Consider the following 16,781-nt stretch of genomic DNA (forward strand, 5'->3'; position numbering starts at 1 on the left):
ATTAGCAAAACTGCTTTTTCTCCTTGATATTGGCAAAAAAAACCCAGAGCATAGTAGAAATAAGAAATACAGTATACATATTTTCACATAACAGTAAGGGATGTTCCATAAAAGTTACAGAACCTTGCCAATACAGTACCTAATACATTTTAACCTAATTTTTTATCAATACATATTATAATATGTATTGATAAATGTATTGATTCTGAAGCTAAAGCCCCTAACGTATTCCAGTCTTAATTTATATTATTCACCATCAGGCATCGCTCATATTGTGGAGTTATACTTCACAACTGTTTTGTCATCAACGCATTACTAGAGTACCTACCCGCCCACTGAAGAAGAGCCAAATGGCCCTGAAACAGTGCCGCTTAGGTGGTGGTGGTGGTGGTATCCGCTGAGAATAAGTAAGAACAATCTTCTCCTTTGGTGAAGCGTTACTTGTTCGAAGTAGTGCAATATCATGGCAACTCATTGTGAAGGTATTCACAATATGAGATATAACTTAAACAATGTCGCCTATGCATATTTTTGCTAATTCAAAGTTTAGCTGCGTACTAATATGATGTGTTTGCACTAACTTGTACATTGTCTAAATCTCTCGCAGCCTGAGGCTAAAGCCCTTAATGTATTTCATATTATAATATGTTGTTTAAGAAACATAGCAAAGGTTGAGTGAGGGGCCTTTTTATTATATTGGGTCTTTTTTTAATGCAAGTTCAGCTGCTTAGCTTGCTCCCTTCCCTCAAAATAAATCTGTAACTACTCATCTGATCGTGTAATTTTCTCTTTACATGCAGCTTCTTCCTAAAACTTTAAAACTAACACTTTTATTCCAATATTTAATGCATTAGTGTATTTTTTACCTCATTGTTTAAAAGCATGGGTGGTATGAATAGGCATATGTGCAAAACATGTAACATAAGCAATGCACACTCATGGACTACCATAAACTGACATGATGCTAGTAACAAGTGTAAGATAGAAATGAATGTATTTTTCATGTGTGTAACTTAATTTTTGTGCATATAATGATAGACAAGGCATCAAATAAATATGGGCATAATTTGAAATGCACATTCTGAGGTGGCACTTATAACAAAATGTGCTATAGTTTAGACATCAGGCAAACAGCTTCGCCACTCTGTATTCTCACATCACTGTATTCTCTTAATTCAGAATGGGGATTAAAATAGCTTAACAAAATTCAATCCCCATTCTGATATTACATTTTGTAATCTCACTTATTTTCAGTTTAGTGAACAGGCAAAAGTTTTACAGCTCCAGCAAATAGAGAAGTTTTTGCTTTTTTTATTGACTTAAATTGGCATATTAATTTATTTTTTAGAGTTGCTTTATATTCCTAGTAACAATAATTTAGTTTAAATTAAATTTAAATAGAGATTTTCTAGGTTATTACTTAGTATCGGTAAGGGTATCAAATCCACGTGTGGACAGGTTTTGCAGCTCCTGTGAGCGAAAAGTTTTTAATTATACTTAGCCGCTTTATTGACTTAATTGTTACATTAAATTATTTTCTATAAGTAGCTTATAGATCAAGCTACGTGGTTTATTTTTAATTTAGATAGCGCAATTTGGAAAGTAAATAATACCTCGTGTCTGTAAATTAACTGTTCGTAACTTGCCACCATTGTTATACGATACAACGTGTGCTAGTGTAAGGTTTAACGGAAAACTAGATAGCAAGTATAGTAGTATCAATTAATCAGTAAAATGTATTAATCTTATTAAATTTCATTGTCAATTGAATTGTACATTTTTAACTAAATAAATATAGCAACCTAGTTATTACAAAAGTAACATCATAAATTAATACATATAAGTTGAGAGGGGATAAGAAAGTCATATAACGTAACTTGGAGATAATATTCGATACCGAAATACATATGGTTGGTTATTTTTAGGAGCATTAGCAACTAAGGCCATATTGCTCCGAGAATATGCAGTGGTCATTCCCTGACCTTTTCGAATCCTCATTATTTGGTGGTGACGGGCTCGAACCCCGGTCTAATCAAGAAGCATGTACTACGCACCGCTGCTCCTTCCCACCTGGCTACGGAGGCGCCCCGAAATACATATATATAGTGTTATAACTGCATTGGGATATAGGTTTAGGGTTATATTTTCTATTGAAATTTTATTTAACTTGAATAGAAATCATGATTCAGACCAGAGCAGCAAAGCAAAAGGTTCAAACTAGTGGAACTGCTGTGGCTCAGGGGAGAACTGAGGGGGGAGGGTTTCCTCTGAATCACAGTCTACTGAAATGTACTGCTTGTTTGATGTTTGTGGAGCAATCTTTGTCTTTGTCTGTGCATGATGAAAGGAGTGCGAGGAAATCAGGCGCCAACTCGGCATTGTTATGAGCTTATATGAGAGCTTGAAGGACAGGGTAGATGCCCTCGAAGGATTTAAATTGAGGGGCCCATCAAGCTCTCAGCTGCCCATATCAGTGCCAGAGCTTGCATTTGAACGTCACGCAACACAGCGGCAACCCCCCAAGGCAGAATGCGCTGGTCCCAAAGGAACTAGTTGTTGTAGGTGACTCTATTGTCAGGGAAACAGGAAACATATTGTGCAAAAAGGATAGATGGAACAGGACCAGGGTATGTCTGCAGGGGCAAAGGTTGATGACGTTGTAAGGCAGATGTCATCTTTTAAGGGCCCAAAGGGTGATATTATTGGTGACATTGGCACTAATGATATTAAGAGTAGGAGACCAGCAGAATTACTTAACAAGTACAAGACAATGCTGAAAAAAAGCCGTGAATTAGGGTTGAATTTCAAAGTGCCTGCAATTCTGCCCAGACACGATAGGAGGGAGTATATGATTAGAGCCTTGTCGATCAATTCTGCCGTGGAGAGACTGTGCAAGGCTCAAGGAGTAGAATTTTTCTCAGCCTGGTCTGTGCTTCTTAACAGGAGAGACTGCTTGTACAGAGATGGGATACACTTAAATAGAAAGGGTGCTAGAATATTTGCTGATGCTATCGAGGCAGCGTTAGGTGGGTCAGAAAACTGCTAGCTTGGAGGGATACACGGACTAAAAGATTAATAGTAGCCGCTGGCAGAGGTAAAAGTGATTCTTGCACTACTTCTATTGAAATGCAATTGAGCAGCAGCCTGGAAAGCAAGGCAATGGGAATTTCCAGGATGGCTGGGAGTCATAATGGAACAAGTAAGTACATGCACCTGTTTCTACTCTTAGTTACCCTAACACAGCCCATAATAAATTCGATGAGCTTGAAGTGCTAGTCGAGACATCAAAGGCAGATATTGTTGGGATATCAGAGACATGGTGTCACACAGACATAAGAAGGGCAGAACTGGAATTTGAGGAGTACAACATGTACAGAAAGGACAGACAGACCAGGAAGGGAGAAGGGGTTATGCTGTTAATTAAGAAACACAAAATCTAAAGAAGTGCATCCAATTGATGTGGATGGACAACGCAATTTTGAGTCTGTTTGGTGTGACATAAGCACTGTGAAGGAAAAATGAGAGTAGGTGTGTGATATAGGCCTAATGAATCTGATGAGTATAATAAGCAATTGTGCAGAGAAATAGAGTGGGCCAGTAAATTGGAGTGTCTTATAATGGGGGATTTTAATTTCCCAGATACTGACTGGAATTTGTGGGTTGGTCATTCACACACTAGCAAGGGTTTTGTGAATTTATTGGATGACTGTTTTCTACAGCAGCATGTTTGGGAGGCAACTAGAGGGATCAACTCTTGATCTGATTATCAGTAGTGATTCTTCGTGCATCAAGAATCTGCAGATAAAGGAACCACTAGGTGGCAGTGATCACAGTGTGCTGAAGTGGGATTGATTCAAAGAGGTAACTACCATAAAGGGTAAAGGGAAGGGTTTTTGCTTTCGTAAAGGTGACTATGGTGGTCTGAGACAGTATTTAAATTCTATACGGTGGGAACAACTGATAATGTTACCCACAGCAAATTCAAAATGGGAAGCATTCAAAGAATTAACGTTGGAAGCTACTAGGCTTTCCATACCAACAAAGAAATATTGTTCAAGATTTAGGCCTAAATGGATGTCAGATGAACTAATTAGACATGTGACAGAGAAGAAACATGCATGGGATTCATATAAATTAACATGTGACACAGAAGCTTATGACAGATATAAGCTGGTCTGTAACCAAGTTACAAAGGAGGTTAGACAGGTGAAAGCAGATTACGAAAAATCTTCAGCAAAGGATGCAAAGAAAAACAGCAAACAGTTCTTTACTTATGTAGAAGGAAGGGGACAAAACAGATTGGTCCACTTGATATTGTTAACAAACTAAATGAATATTTTGCATCTACATTCACACATGAGGAGTTATTCAGGGAGGGGAATTCCAGAAGTGTATTCAACTCTGGCAGTAAGCTAGATAATCTTGTAATAACTGAGAGTAAAGTGGAGGAGAAATTGTTGAAGATAAACACAAGAAAGGCACCTGGGGTGGATGGAATCTATCCAGTTATATTAAAGGAGGTGGCAAAGGAAGTAAGCAAAACCTTAGGCATAATTATGAGCTTTCCTGAACTCAGCAGAGATACCCATGGACTGGAGATGTGCAAATGTGACCCCAATCCACAAAAGAGGATCAAAAGGAGACACAGGTAATTACAAACCTGTTAATTTAACTTCTGTTCCAGGGAAATTAATGCAGGCGCTGGTTAAAGAAACACTGCAGGATCATCTAGACAAGACTTCGGACACAGCATGGTTATAGCTCGGACACAGCATGGGTTTGTTAAGGGGAAGTCTGGTCTGACAGATTTGATTGGATACTACGATGCAGTCACAAAGGAACTGGATGCAAAGAATAATTTTTATATCATATACAGTGGATTCCGGTTATTTGTGCCACTGGTTAATCGAGGCAGTCTTTATTTGGGGGAAATCTAAAAAAACAGAAACAAATCGAGAAAATAGCCAAGGTTTACTTAGCTTAGTTGGGACAGCATGCCTTTTAATCGGGGCAGGAGACCGCAGCACTAGATTTTTTGACAGATGACTCGAAATAAGAGATAGGACCAAAAATTCAAATTGTAAACTTATATTGGGAAATAATGCTAACTGGCTATTTAGATGGATCTCCATCAAAATAGTATCCTTAATCAATTGCATCCAGTGCACGTGTCAGTGTTTCCAATTACAACTTTGTTTTCCAGCTGTGCTGGCACAATTATCGTATTATTATCTATTTACATTTCATACACTGATGAGCCAAAACATTATGACCACCTACCTAATAGGATGTTGGTCCTCCATGTGCAGCCAAAACAGCTCGTACTGGGCGAGGCATGGATGCTACAAGATTTCTAAATGTGTCTTGTGGTATCTGGTACCAACACGTAACCAGCAGACCCTTTAACTCCTGTAAGGTCCGTGGTTGAGATACCGCTGATCAGAGTTTCTGTTCCAACACAAACCGCAGATGCTCAATGGATTGATGTGTGGGGAATTTGGAGGCTAGGGCAATACCTGGAGTTCTTCCTCATGTTCCCCGAACCAGTCTCGAACAATCTGGCAATGTGGCATGGCGCATTATCCTACTGAAAGATGGCACCGCCAGAGGGAAAGATCGTTGCCATGAAAGGGTGTACCTGGTCAGTAATGATGTTTAGGTCGGTGGTAGACGTCAGAGTGACCGGCACATGGATGACTGGACCCAGGGTATCCCAGCAGAACATCAGCCAAAGCATGACACTGCCACCAGCAGCTTGATTTTGTCCCACGGTGCATTCAGCTGCCATCGCTTCCCCAGGTAAATGACACACACGTACCTGGCCATCCACATTGCTTGTTGTTGTTTGTTTGTTATTTGGTTTTTAGGAGCATTAGTAACTAAGGCCATATTGCTCCAGGACATGCGGTGGTCATTCCCTGACCTTTCCGCATCCTCCGTATTTGGTGGTGATGGGCTCGAACCCCGGTCTAATCAAGAAGTGTGTGTGCTACGCACTGCTGCTCCTTCCCACCTGGCTACGGAGGTGCCTCATCCACACTGTGCAATAGGAAATGTGATTCATTGGACCAAGACGACCTTCTTCCAATTACTCAAGGTTCAGTTTTGATGCTCACATGCCCATTGTAGGCACTGTCGCCGGTGAACTGTGGTTAGCATGGGTACTTGGGGCGGCCTGCAGCTACGCAGCCCCATTTTCAGCAGGGTTCGATGTACTGCATGTTGTGACACGTTACTCCCATCAGCAGCATTCCAATTACCGGCAAGTTGCACCACAGTAGCTCTTCTGTTGCCATGTGCCATCCAGGAGAGCCTTCGCTCACCTCGAGCATCAATGAGCCGTGGTTGTCCAATACCTTGCCGGCGATTCGTGGGTCTTCCCTCTTCAGACCACTTTCAGTAAGCACTAACCACTGACTGTGCCGTTTCGGATATGCTCTGACCCAGTCGTCTGGCCATTACAATTTGGCCTTTGTCAAACTCGCTTATGTCTGCCGTCTTTACCATCTGAAGAACTAGTATAACACTGATTAATGGAGCTCAGTATCAGGTGGTTTTTAAACTGTCCCGACCCCCGCAAGCGCCATAGTTCACCTGTAGTAGCTTCGATTTGCATAACGACTTGCTGGTCAATGTTTTGGCTCATCGGAAACAATCTGGAAAGCTAAATCCATGTTTACTGATGTTTATATTCAATTATAAACTGCAGGCAATTTGGCCTTTGTCAAACTCACTTAAGTCCGCTGTCTTTCCCATCTGAAGAACTAGAATAACACTGATTAACGGAGCTCAGTATCAGGTGGTTTTTAAACTGTGTCCCGACCCGTGCATGCACCGTAATTCACCTGCAGTTGCTTTGATTTGCATAACGATTTGCTGGTCATGATGTTTTGGCTCATCGGTGTATAAACAATCTGGAAAGCTAAATCCATGTTTACTGATGTTTATATTCAATTATAAACTGCAGGCAGCATTGTTTTTTTAAAGTTCTCTTTCAGTCGGATGTTGTGACACCAATAACACTGGCATTTCCAATTATGAATTTTGTTTTCCTGTTGTGCCGGCTCAATTATTGTACTATTTCATATATATACTTCACATAAAGAATCTGAAACACTAAATCTATATTTAGACTCAATTATTAACAGCAGGCAGTCCCCCCCCATCTTTCTCATGTCCAATGTGGAAACGATGGGTGCACCTGTCGGCATTTACGATTATAAAATTTGTTTTCCCTTTGTGCGGCTGTCCATTTATTCTTCACATAAATGATATGAAATACCAAGTGGATATTCATATTCAATTGTTAACACAGGCAGCATTGTTTTCTTACAGAGTGAAAGATACTTTGTGGAGGCCACAAAGTATCTTACACAACCTGTTACTGTAAAGTATCTACACATGATGGCAAGATATAGTACAGACCTTTCTGATGGAAAAACTGAGAAACTGTTAGACTTTTCTGAAGAAATCAAGAGGAGGAAAAAGGAAACTCACTCTTACAAATAATATAGTTCATAACTGTTCCATATGGAATGACTGGGTTTAGATTTTACTAAACAAAGTTTAGTAAAACCTTTAAACAATTATTTCAAAATCAGATGGTTATAGTACCACTTCAGCCAAAGATAAAGCTGACCTGCTAGAATCCTATTTTGTTTCCAGCTCGTATTTTTATGATCTTGGTAAACCATCTCCAACCATTCCCAGTACAATCCATTCAATGTCTCCTGTTGTCTTCTGTCAAAGGATTTCAGAAGGATTTTGATCTATCTTCATGCTAAGATGCCACTTGTTCTCAAAAACTGTGCTCCTGAACTTACTCCTTCTATGTCACCTTTTTTTCACTTTCTCATTCAAAAGGTATTTTTCCATCTGCTTGTATCCAGCCAGTTCCTAAAAAGAGTGACAAATCCCTTCCATCAAATTATCATCCCATTGAACTTCTACTCTTTCTAAAGTAATGGAGAAGTCAATTAACTGGCAACTCTTTAAACTATCTAGGAAACTTCCATCTGATCAATGATCGCCAGTATGGATTCCATCAGTATCGATCCACTTGTGATATTCTAGCTTATGTTATCCATCTATGATAAATTCAATGGAAAAGTTTGATGAAAGTCAAGCAGTTGCTCTTGACATTTCAAAGGCTTTTGGTAGTGTTTGGCATAAAGGTCTGCTAAATAAGCCTCCATTTATGGTTTTCCAACTGTTTTTTGTAATTGGGTATCATTTTCTCTCTTACCGCTCACTGTGGTTGATGGTAGATAGCTCTCTGTCTTCTAACTTCTCCACTAATGTTGGTGTTCCCCAAGGTTCGGTTCTTTCTCCCACTCTTTTCCCCTTGTATATTAATGAGCTTCTTCCATTGACTGAAAATCCTATATATAGTTATGTCATTGATAGCACATTGCATCCACTTTCCAGTTCGAGAAACCTTGCCCTGCTCAAACAGCTTCAACTTTCAACTTCTCGAATATTTGCTACCAATTTCTTAAAAGCCAATCTCCAGTGGGGCAAAGACAACTTAGTTGATTTCAATCCTTCTAAAACTCTGTCTTGTCTTATATCTCGCAAAAAGGATTCTTCTGCTCCTATGCTTATCTCTGAGGATACTCCGATTTCTAGGCAAGATGATATATCTCTTTTGGGGATTATCTTGACTTCTAATCTCTCTCTCTCTCTCTCTCTCTCTCTCTCTCTCTCTCTCTCTCTCTCTCTCTCTCTCTCTCTCTCTCTCTCTCTCGGCATAAGCACATTACAAATATTGTTTCCTCTGCATCTAAAAAACTGGGTTTTCTCTTTTGCTTTCGGTGTTACTTTTTTTCCAAACAGCTATTCACTCTGTATAAATTGCAAATCTGCCCTACCTTGGAATATTGCTCCCACATCTAGGACGGTGCCCCCAAACCACCCTCTCTCTCTCTTCCTCCACCCCCAGAGTTCTAGATTCCATTCAAAAGAGGGCAGTTAAGTTAATTAATGAGTTATCTCTAACACAGTATCTCCACCCTCTGTCTCATAGACTGTTTCTGCTACATGCCTTTTCTATAGATAGCTCCATGAGCATTGTTCTTCTCAACTGGCTTCTATAATTCCTACTATTTCTCGTCCAAAGCAGTCCAAACACATGCAGCAACCAGTCAACATCCTTTTAACGTCCAACTTCAAATTCACAAAACCAACTTTACCTCTTCTTCATTTATTCATTCAACTTACGTTTTCTGGAACAAACTTCCTTCACACGTATTTGCTGAAAATTATAATCTACAGAAGTTCAAATCTAATGTTAAATCAAATATCTTCTCAACCTTCAGCCCATGCATGGTACTAAGTACTATAGGTTCTAATACCGCTTGTGTTTGGGGATTTCATAAAAAACACTCAGGGTAGTGAAGTCAAGACCTGGGGTAATAATGCAGTGAGACATGAAATTCTCTGAGCAGTGCAGACGAGCTGCCAAGGCAACTCATGGGGTTTTGTAAATGATATACAGAAACTTTGCTAGCAGGAATAAGGAGATAATTATCCCTTTATATAAGGCCATGGTTAGGCCTCACCTTAGAAAGGAAGATCTGCTGTAACAGGTGCAGCGAAGGGCAACCAGTTTAGTGAAGGGAACAAAAGGGTGCTCTTACCTAGAAAGGCTTCGGTTCTGCAAATTGCAGCATCTCAAGACCAGACACCTGAGGGAGATCTGATTGAGGTGTTTAAAGCATTGACTGGATTGAGTAAGCTGAACTTCAATGGTATTTTTCCATTTGAGAGACTACACACATGAGGAGACATAATTCAAGTTGAGAAAGAACGGTTGCAGGATAGATATGCAGAAGTTTGCCTTCAGCAGGTGGTTGATTGTTGGAAGTGGCTTCCATCTGTTGTTGCGGAAATGGATGAGTTGAATAAATTCAAGGGAGAACTAGAAAAATTCTTTGAGGGTACAGATGGGTTGCACTATTTTTTTTTTTTTTTTCTTTTTTTCATTCATGCTATATGAACTTGCTTTCTTGCATTATTTGCCATTACTACTACTGCCAGACAATCCTAACCTTGCAGCCAACACGCTTGATCTTTTTCTCACAAATAACCCATCTAATTATAAAGTCAAGGTGAGTGTTCCTCTAGGCACTTCAGATCACAACTTGGTAATGGTCTCTTCTCCAGGAGCCTTGCTCTCATAGCTATTCTCAACCTCGTGTTATTTGGCATTACAAGAATGCAAAATGGGATGATCTGCAAGATTTCTTTTCTTTTCCTTGGTCAGATTACTGTTTCAAATCTTTTGATGTCATTTCCTCAGATCGCGTGAGTGAAATTATTCTTGAAGGGATGGAATCCTTTATTCCACCTTAAAAATCATCCTTCATCTAAACCTTAGTTTACCAATAAATGCGGTACAGTTGTTCAAGAGAAGAATGCTGTATATCATAATTGGCTTGTTTCCAAATCTCCAGGTTCATTGTCTCTGCACACCACTCGCAACAACTGTAAACCAGTTATTAATCAGTCCAAACTAGCTTTCAAACAGGCTAAGGGTAGAAAACTTGCTTTTTGTCCAAATTGAAGCCAAGCACTTTGGTCTTTTGCCAAAGCTATTGGCCACAACTTGTGCCCCTCCCTATCCCCACCTCTATCAGAACTAGATGGTTCTATTGTCACTTCAGCCAAAGATAAAGCTGACTTGCTAGCATATTATTTTTCTTCCAACTAGTGTGTTGATGATCTTGGTAAACCTCCTACCACCATTTTCAGTAAACTCCATTCAGTGCCTCCCATGATCTTCCATCAAAAGGATGTCAGAAGGATCTTGATGCTAAGAAAGCTCCAGGTCCTGATGGTATTTCTTCACTTGTTTTCAAAACCTGCTCCTGAACTTACTCCCGTTCTGTGTCATTTTTTATTCTAAAGGTGTTTTGTTTTTCCTTCTTCTTGGAAATTTGCTCATATCCAGCCAGTTCCTAAATAAAGGGTGACAAATCTCTTCCATCAAATTATCGTCTCATTGCACTTACTTTTCTTTCTAAAGTAATGGAGAAATTAATTAACTGCCAATTCCTAAACTATCTAAGAATCTTCCATCTGATCAATGATCACCAGTATGAATTCCGTCATTGTCGAAGCCCTGGTGATATTCTGGCTTATATTACCCATCTATGGATTTTTTTTTTTTTTTTTTTTTTGATTTGGTAGTTGTTGGCGCATCGGCTTCTGTGGCCATATTGCACCTCCCAAGGTTTTCGCAGTACTTTGATCCAAGCCCGAGGTGGGAATCGAACCCGCGACCTTTGGGTTGCCGGGCAGGTACTTTACCCACTCGGCTAGCCCGGTCGGCTCCATCTATGGACAAATTCAATGGAAACGTTTGGTGAAACTCTTGACAAGTCAAAGGCTTTTGATCATGTTTGGCATAAAGGTCTTCTAAATAAGCTTCCATCTTATGATTTGCGAACTGTTCTTTGTAATTGTGTATCCAGTTTTCTCTCTGACAGCTTACTGTAGGTGACAGTAGATTGGTCTCTTGTTTTTTTTTTTTTTTTTTTGACTTCTCCACTATTGCTTCCTCTGCATCTAAAAAACTGGGTTTTCTCTTTCACTCTAATGTTCCTCAAGGTTCAGTTCTTTCTTCCACTCTTTTCCTTGTGTATATTAATGACCTTCCATTAACTGGAAATCCTATCCTTAGTTTTGCTGATGACAGCACATTGCATTCCACCTTCCAATTTGAGAAAACTAGCCCTGGACAAACACTTCAACTTCTCGAATATCCACTACCAATTCCTTAAATGCTGATCTCCAGGTAATTCTCCAGTGGGGCAAAGATAGCTCAGTTGATTTCAACACTTCTAAAACTCACTTCTGTCATGTATTTTGCAAAATGTATTCTTCTGCTCCTATGCTTATCTTTGACGACACTCTGATTTTCTTAGGCAAGATCATATATCTCTATTGGGGATTACCCTGACTTCTATTCTCGCTTGGCATAAGCACATTACAAATATTGCTTCCTCTGCATCTAAAAAACTGGGTTTTCTCTTTAACACTCAGCATTTCTTTTCTTCCAAAGGGCTGTTCAAATCACAAATCCACCCTACCATGGAATATTGTTTCCACATCTGGGGCAGTGCCCCCAAAACCTCTCGCAGGCTTCTAGATTCTATTCAAAAGAGAGCATTTATGTTAATTAATGATTCATCTCTACAGTCTTTCTACTCTCTGAATTGACTTCTATAATTCCTGCTCTCTCTCTCTCTCTCTTTCAAAGCAGTCCAAACACATGCAGCAATCAGTTGAGATCCTTTTAAAGTTCAACTTTAAACTCACCGAGCCAATTTTTCTTCTTCCTCATTTATTCATTCAACTTATGTTTACTGGAAGATCCTTCATGTGTATTTCCTGAAAATCACAATCTATAGAAGTTCAAGTCTAATGTCAACAAATACCTTCTTTCATCTTCTTAACCTTCAACCTATGCAAGTACTAAGTACTATAGGTTCTAATTCCTCTCATTTTTGGGGTTTTCATAAAAAAAAAAAAAAAGAGAGACAAATCAAAATATGAAGAATCCTCCTAGTCAGCAAACACTGCTTGTGAAATGTAATAAAGACTAAGAAAGTATTTTAAAGGCTCAATGGGCAAAATTTTTTCTCAGCCTGGTTTGTGCTTATTAACAGGAGAGACTGCTTCACCAGGGATGGGATACACTTAAATAGAAAGGATGCAAGAATATTTGCTGATGCCATCGAGGCAGTGTTAGGTGGGTAGGGAAACTGCTAGATTGGAGGGATACCTGGAGTAATAAATTAACAGTAGCCACTGGCAGAGTTGAAAATGATTCTTGCACTGCTTCTACTGGAATGAGCAGCAGCCTGGAAAACAAGATGCAGGGGATTTCAGAGACTGCTGGGAGTCATTGCGGTACAAGTAAACACATGGACTATGTTAGGGTAACTAAGAGTAGAAACATGTATACATGTACACCAATGCTAGGAGTTTGGTAAATAAATTTGATGAATTTGAGGTGTTGGTCAAAACATCTAAGGCAGATATTGTTAGGATATCAGAGACATGGTGTCACACAGATATAAGGAATGCAGAATTGGAATTTGGGGAGTACAATGTGTACAGGAAGTATAGACAGGACAGAAAGGGAGGAGGGATTATGCTGTTACTTAAGAAACACATAAAATCCAAGGAGGTACAGCAGTGGACATCACTGGACAGTGCAGTGTGGAGTCAGTTTGGTGTGTTATAAGCACTGGGAAATCAAAATTTAGAGCAGGAGTGTGTTATAGGCCTAATGACTCTGATGACTATAGTAAAAAACTGTACAGGGAAATAGAGTGGGCCAGTAAATCAGAGAGTCTAATAAAGGGGGATTTTAATTTCTCGGATATTGACTGGAATTTGTGGGTTGGTCATTCACACACTAGCAAGGCTTTTGTGGATTTATTGGATGACTGTTTTCAACATCAGCATATTCGGGAGGCAACTAGACGGAGCAATACTCTTGATCTGATTATCAGTAGTGATTCTTCATGCATTAAGAATCTGTAGACAAAGGAACCACTAGGTGGCAGTGATCACAGTGTGCTGAAGTGGGATTTATTCAAAGAGGTAACTACCATCAGGGGTAAAGGGAAGGGTTTTTGCTGTCGCAAAGGCAACTACAGAGGTCTGAGATAGTATTTAAATCCTATACAGTGGGACCAACAGCAAATTCAAAATGGGAAGCATTCAAAGAATTAATCTTGAAAGTTACTAGGCTTTACATTCCAACTAAGAAATATTGTTCAATGTTTAGGCCTAAATGGATGTCAGATGAATTAATGAGACATGTGGCAGAGAAGAAAAATGCATGGGATACATATAAATTAATGAGTGACATGGAAGCCTACAATAGATATAAACTGGTCTGTAACCAAGTCACAAAGGATGCAAAGACAGATTATGAGAAATCTTTGGCAAAGGATGCAAAGAAAAACAGCAAAGACTTCTTTACTCTCTTCCCTCTAAACTGTAGAAGGAAGGGGATGAATCAGATTGATCCACTGGATATTGACGGTTCAACTATTGACGTTCCTGCTTAGGTGGCTAACAAACTAAATGAGTATTTTGCATCTACATTCACACATGAGGAGTTATTCAAGGAGGGGAATGCCAGAGGTGAACTAAACTCTGGCAGTAAGCTAGATGATTTTGTAATAACTGAGAGGAAACTGAAGGAGAAATTGTTGAAGGTAAACATAAGAAAGGCACCTGGGGTGGATGGGATCTATCCAGTTATATTAAAGGAGGCATTAAATGAAGTAAGCAAACCCACTGCCATAATTATGAGAGCTTCCTTGAACTCAAGGTACCATTGGACTGGAGATGTCAAATGTGACCCCAATTCACAAAGGAGGATCAAAGTGCGACACAAGTAATTATAGACCTGTTAGTTTAACTTCTGTTCCAGGGAAATTAATGAAGGCATTGGTTAAAGAAGCACTGCAGGATCATCTAGACAAGACTTCAGTTATAGCTCGGACACAGTATGGTTTTGTTAAGGGGAAGTCTTCTCTGACCAATCTGATTAGATACTATGATGTGGTCACAAAGCAAGTGGATGTAGGGAATAACTTTGATATTATATATTTGGATCTTAGAAAGGCTTTTGATACTGTTGCATATGGAAGACTGCTGCACAAACTAGAGCAGTGCGGAATTGGAGGCAAATTGCTGCTTTGGATAAAGGGGTGGTTGAGTGGGAGAAGACAGAGTGGTAATCAATGGACACTGCCCTTCGTGGACTAATATTATTAGTGGAGTCCCTCGGGGTTCAGTGTTGGGTCCACTGATGTTTTTTGTATTTATAAATGATATTGATGATGGTATATATCAGGCTTAATATCCAAGTTTGCAGACAATATGAAGGTTGGCAGGGTTGTTAATGACACTAATGACAGTACACTGCTGCAACAGGATCTAGAAAAGTTGAGTAGATGGACTGAGAGGTGGCAAATGAAGTTTAACATTGACAAATATAAAGTACTACATATGGGAAAAAGTAACCCCCAGACTAACGTATCAACTCTGTGGTAAAAGGTAATAGTGGTGGAGAATGAAAAGGACCCGGGGGTAATTGTGCAGGCAGATATGAAGTTTTCTGAGCAGTGCAGGTGGTCTGCAAGAGTAGCTCATGGTGTCTTGTCAATGATATACAGGAACTTTGTAATTCTTTTAATATCACAGAAGATGTTATCATTGAACCAACAAAAAGTATAACTACCAGGGAAGATTTTTTTTCAAATAATAAAAGAAGCCATAAAAGAATACAGGCATCTTATAATAAGTTAAAAGGATTATCTATAAACCATCAGTGACTGGGAAAAATAAAAGCATTGTTTAAAAGAGAAATGGATGAAATTTTTTTTCCTGAGATCTTTGCATTTCGCCGTACAATACACCAAAATTTACCATATTTCCTGCGATATAAGATGAGCTATTGTTCCAGAAATCTATCTCAAAAAAAAAAAAAAAAAAAAAAAATCACCCTGCATCTTATAAAAGTGATGGCATATCATAAGCAAGCATGTTGTTGTCTTGCCGATGATTTAGAGTTTTTACCAATATATCCGTAGTTTTATGAAAGTCTCTTGCTAAAACGTTAATGATGTAATAAATCACTTATAAATTTGACCTTTGGTCAAAAAAAAATCTTGCTGGATCTGTTAAGGTGCTGTAAATGTTTTCTTGGTGAAGTCACAGCCATTGCCCATTCACACACTTATTCAACTTCAACTGTAATTGCCGATTACCGGTACACTATTACGATGAAATTAACAAAGAAAATACCTTGTTACACAATTGGCTACATATTACAAGTCATCACTTACACAAAGGAACATGGAAAAAGAGTTGCACAGAGACATTTTGAGCCGCAGTCACTACCACCAACAGAGAAGATGATCCAGGATTGGCAGAAACAAGAGGATAAACTCAGTGTGACAATCAAAAACAAGCATAACCCTCGCTGACCAACAGCAAAATGGGCAGGACTTCAGAAAGAACTGAATAGTTCAGTAATAGAGAAGATGAACTGTGGTATATTTGTGTCAACAAAAACAATCATTTTTGGGAGAAAATTCATGGCAGTATCCACGGGTGGATTGGATCATAAAACTAACTGTGCAAATATCCAAAAGCAACCCCGTAAAGCAGTTACGCACAAATGCAATTTTATATACAATCTGGCCCCTAGGCCATTAGCCCAATGGAATTTTGCCTGATGTCCCAGCAGCCAAATCCATCTCTGGAAGCAGCAAAGGGACTTGATTTTGATGGCACAAGTTGGTGTTACAGACTTATAAACAAGGTCCTCATAGTTAAGCCCAGAAAATGGCAAGAACAATATGAAAACCAAATCCCAGAATTTCATAGTACCCTGAAATAGAAGTATAAATGTTAAATGTTATAGTGTCTTTTTATGGCCTGATGTCTTCACCGAAGACATCAGGCCATAAAAAGACACTATACTGCTGGTTTGCTTGTTGTTATGGAACTGCCAGAAATAAAATAATAACCAGACATGGCTGATGGAACGAAACTTTCACCTCTCCTTGTATTGAAGAGAAAAACTCTGCCAAAGGAAAAAATTCCACAAGGTATTTTTGTCCATATTCATCCTATAGGGTGTATAGATGAACATGGGGTCAACTGTTCCTATAGTTGGAAAAAGTGTGGTTACAGCATCCTGGTGGCCTTCAAGAATCCAGCCTTACTAGTATAGAACCAATTTCATG

The 16,781-nt window shown here is 39.2% G+C and overlaps 1 protein-coding gene across 1 annotated transcript in view; it reads right to left on the reverse strand.

Annotated features, from left to right (window-relative positions):
• Positions 1-16,781, reverse strand: part of LOC150084675 (uncharacterized) — a 284,941-nt gene that overhangs the window by 172,616 nt on the left and 95,544 nt on the right. The window lies entirely within an intron of this gene.

The sequence above is a fragment of the Mastigoproctus giganteus genome, chromosome 6 (assembly GCF_048544385.1).
Source record: "Mastigoproctus giganteus isolate SK-2022 chromosome 6, ASM4854438v1, whole genome shotgun sequence".
In the NCBI taxonomy this organism is placed as follows: Eukaryota; Metazoa; Arthropoda; class Arachnida; order Uropygi; family Thelyphonidae; genus Mastigoproctus; species Mastigoproctus giganteus.